This window comes from Anoplophora glabripennis, unplaced genomic scaffold (genome assembly GCF_000390285.2).
Source record: "Anoplophora glabripennis isolate ALB-LARVAE unplaced genomic scaffold, Agla_2.0 scaffold1313, whole genome shotgun sequence".
In the NCBI taxonomy this organism is placed as follows: domain Eukaryota; kingdom Metazoa; phylum Arthropoda; class Insecta; order Coleoptera; family Cerambycidae; genus Anoplophora; species Anoplophora glabripennis.
Genome location: NW_019417391.1, coordinates 2,944 through 7,883, shown reverse-complemented (window position 1 = coordinate 7,883; position 4,940 = coordinate 2,944).

Below are 4,940 nucleotides of genomic sequence, written 5' to 3'. Positions count from 1 at the left end.
TTGATACGCTAAAGCAGTTTTACCAAAATACGTATCCTCTTTCAAATCTGTGTAAATACGGTAGCTATAGATGTTGCCAATATAAGAAAAAATAAATTATTGTAAGTACGTTCATTAATGTAACTTCATAGGCTTACAAAGGTAGTGCCTTAAGGAGCAGGAAAACCTTAGAACATATGCTGGGGCTTGATTTTTAAAAACAGGAGAACTGATTCTCCAGAGAAAAAATTCACCTGACAAATTTCTCTTAAAAACTTAAACACTTATTTTTGAACGTTGAAGGAATCCAATTCTCTAGAGAATTTAATTTATGCCGTATGTCGAGGATATATTTGCAACTGACCAATCAGCGGGCAGAGTTTTCTTCAATATTTCAGTGACATTATTGGCGACCCTGATGTTTAGTCACTTGATTTGATTTTGAAGTTTTTTTGTAAATGTCATTATATTCGTCAGGGAGACTAGACATCTCCAAGATATTCGTAGTAATTTAATATAACTTCAATTTGAATAGAAGTATATTTGAAAACAAAAAAAATTTAATATTATTATAATTATGATGAAGCGTTCGTTCACGTCGAAAGCGCAACAACGAAGAACTTTTTAAAATGAAAGTTTTCTTCTACTTTCACTCACAAAAAGGCCCAAAAACAGTGGTCAGATATTACTGAAACTTTAAATGGTTTAATTAATGTTGTCCCGGATGGTTTACAATTTCTGCAGCATGCAAATTATTCATTATATTTAGAATTAATAATAAATTATTTGGATCCATTACAAATTTCAAATGATTACGCACCTTCGAACAGCGAATGAATGAAGTGACAATTCGCGCATGAGCATGAGATGACATTTGGATTCAAACTATTCGGAGAAAACGCCAATTCCGCCGACAAAACCCTGTGGAATTATTTCTCTTGATATCTAGAGAAAATATTCCACAAGAAAATTTCAAAAATCACATTATCTGTGTGTCAAGAGAAAATGACGTAATTTTCTCTAATGAACTAATTCTCCTGTTTTCAAAAATCAAGCCCCTGAACGGAAATACCTCAGGGGCTTGATTTTTGAAAACAGGAGAATTAGTTCATTAGGGAAAATTACGTCATTTTCTCTTGACACGCAGATAATGTGATTTTTGAAATTTTCTTGTGGAATATTTTCTCTAGATATCAAGAGAAATAATTCCACAGGGTTTTGTCGGGGGAATTGGCGTTTTCTCCGAATAGTTTGAATCCGAATGTCATCTCATGCTCATGCGCAAATTGTCACTTCATTCATTCGCTGTTTGAAGGTGCGTAATCATTTGAAATTTGTAATGGATCCAAATAATTTATTATTAATTCTAAATATAATGCATGAATAATTTGCAAGCTGCAGAAATTGTAAACCATCCGCGACAACATTAATTAAACCATTTAAAGTTTCAGCAATATCTGACCACTGTTTTTGGGCCTTATTGTGAGTGAAAGTAGAAGAAAACTTTCATTTTAAAAGTTCTTCGTTGTTTCTAAGCATATTAATTTCTTTTTTGCGCTTTCGACGTGAACGAACGCTTGATCATAATTATAATAATATTAAATTTTTTGTGTTTTCAAATATACTTCTATTCAAATTGAAGTTATATTAAATTACTACGAATATCANAATAGTCTCCGTCGTAGTCTGAGTCAGGGCGTTTTTAATGTCAGTCTCAAGGGAGAGGATTGCCGCCTCCAGATCATGGGTGGTTTCGATGACTGGGAGCGCGATGTTTCCTTGCATTACGGCCCGGAAGCGCTCCCAGTCAGTGAACCTCCTCGTGAAGGTGCCTTCATATCTCTACATCTACACAAAGCACGTTCAGCCGACTTAGTTAGTGATGGGAGATTTCGAGTGAAAAATCGAGTGGTACTCGATTATTGAGATCACTCGAGATGTCTCGAGATGTTTACTCCCACCACTCGAGTGATTATTACCCTACGGTTGCACCCCAAAATGTTAGTGCATACTGCAAATAGTCACTGATTGCGTAACCTTTTTTTAGATTAAAACGAAAAAGTGGTTAGGTTTTGAAGTGCGTGAGCTTTTTTTTTTTAGCTACACTTATAAGTAATATATGACTAATACAAACATATTTGTACGCCGCTGGGATGAAAACGACCAATATCTCGTATCTCGAGTGATCACTCGATTATTAGAAGTACTCGATTATCAAAATTGGTCGATTATGCCCATCACTAGACTTAGTGATCATAATAGAAAATATAGTACTAACGTAGAATGAAATCTGACATATGAATGATGGAGACTACACAAGGAGCCCGAACTCCATGTAAACAAAAATCTTACAAAAATAAGAGGGCGCTAGTGTTCCATGTGTCCAGTGTTGCCAGATGGAAATTTCTGTCAACAGTAGGAATGTAGCCAAAAAAACAGGAGATTTCTTTTTTCAACAGGAGATTTTAATAAACATATTTTTTAATAGAGGAACACAAGTACAGTTGACGTCACCCAAATGTGAACGCATTTTGGTAGTTATGGAAATTTCATCTGGATTTTATCGTAGTAAATCAGACTTTTTTTAGTGGCGTAACACAGAGAGGGTATTCTTATGGATAAATTCGACCAAAGCATTGTCTTCCGCGTCTCACTGGAAACCTTCCCGACACCTTGCCTGATAGATCTTTGTAATTATTGTTCTCGCCAGCGTTGTTTAATATAAAATATACAACTCTTACTGACATTTAAATCAACAGCTACTTCACTCAAAGACCAATTATCTTCTAATTTAGCTATAGCTCTTGCTCTATGCGCTTCAGTTAAATGCTCCGGCATATTTCACATTACTTGTTTACATTTAATTACGTTTGCTCTAAATGACATATTTTACGACTATGATTTGAAGTTTAAATTACACGGTACAATATTGCCGTTCACATTTGGGTGGCGCCGACTGTACATGCACAAAATATAGCAAAATACATAAATGTAGGAGTTCGTTTAATAGTTTTACGGTTAGTTTTTTAATTACATCGGTACGTCACGTGATTTGACAACTGTCAGTTGTCAAAATGATAAATCCCGTAATCCCACTGAAGTAAACGAACACGCCTACTATTCTGTTAGGCCTAGTTCATATAAACGCCAATTGCGGATTTAAAATTTAGATGTGTACATGAACTAGACTACAAAAAATATAACAGGACTGAAAATATTGACAATTAACGAACACAGTGCCGTTAGAGAACAGTGTCGTACTAAAATATTTTTATTCTGGGGAAAATTAGTATAATCAATAGAAGATTTCATAGAGAAACCAGAAGAATAGACATTGAAACTAAAAACAGGAGATCTCATAGTGAAAACAGTAGAACAGGGGAGTGGGAGTGAAAACAGGAGATCTCCTGTTAAAACAGGAGATCTGGTAACACTGCATGTGTCCCATACTTAGAGAGGGGAGATAAAAAAGCGGCAGTTTGAATTATAAATCAATCATGTCATTATTGTGAAGTGTTAAATATTTTAAAATAATGTAAGCTCCTTTGAATTATATAAATCATGAAAATATGCCATTCCGGACTATAATTAAACTAAATAGATAATAAAAAATATTAGCTTTATGAGAAGAATTTGGTGTTCGTAGAAAGAAAAAGAAACTAGTTTTCAAGGAATTTATGACGTGATCTTGTTAATATTAACCTATAAGTAAGGTTTATGTTTTTGATAATTATTTTGTTAACGATTTTAGTTTAATGTAAGTAAAAAATAGTCACATTTTATACAGGAAGTTCCCTTTAAAAAAATAGTAATTCTTCTATTATTAATATGGAATTTTTACTTGTGGTAATAAAAAATGGAATATAATAAAACTCGGTGCTTTAAATAAACTTTTAAAAATATTACAGACGTCCGATTTTGAGTCCAGTGATTCAGATGACTTATTAGACGCATTGTCCAGCTTGAGTGATGATGAAATAGATTTACTCTAAGAAACAGAAAGAGTAAAAAATAAGAACTACTTTGAAATTACTGTACCTGAATATAGTGGCCAAGTTTTTTTAACATTTCCGTGTTAGCTGCAAGTAGCTAACAGAATGAAGAAAAATTTGCCATTTCTAATTATTTCACCCATCATTCTGGTAAATTTTGCATTGACTTAGGCTCTACAACAACCAGAAAAGTTACGTACTTGCTAAGTAACTTGTCTCCACAAATTATAGAATGGCCGAGGTAATGAGGCAGTTGTAATCGAACAATATTTTGCCCAATATGAATCCATATTTTTTTGCATAACCAATAATATACTATATTAGTGTAACTGAAAACTAACTATGGAAAGTCGATAAATTATGGTTGGACAATTGAATCAAAAAACGAAATTATTTGTAGCTAATTAAAATAAAAATAAATATTTATTCATAACAAGTAACAAAGTAAATATATATTACAAATAAAACAGTCGATCTTCTTTTTCTTCTTAAAATTTCATTTTGTTCGTGAAGCAATTGATTTCCATGTTTAAATATTTAGTAAAAGTAATCAATTACCAATACAGATCGATCAGCATTGATTACTACTCGTATCCTTTCTTTAAATTTTATATGATATCTGAATTTCAACCAGTTTTTTACTAACAGCAACTAATTGGAAATGATTTATTCAATTCAGTAATAATAACGACGTTACCAGCAAGAATTATTATATGAAAGATACGAATTTAATTATTTATGCATGTAATATAAGTTACAAGAATATGTAGAAGTAAATAAAATATACTTTGTTGCTATTGTCAATATTATGCTCTGAACATATTCATCGTTGCTTTGTCGAGAGCTCATCACACGCCAACAGAACTTTTCTTTTATTAGATTATACACGACAGGATGCTCACTTTCTGGTATAATTTCATCCTAACTGCTGTTCGTAGTGCTGTTCGTAGTGCTGCATCGTAGTGCTGT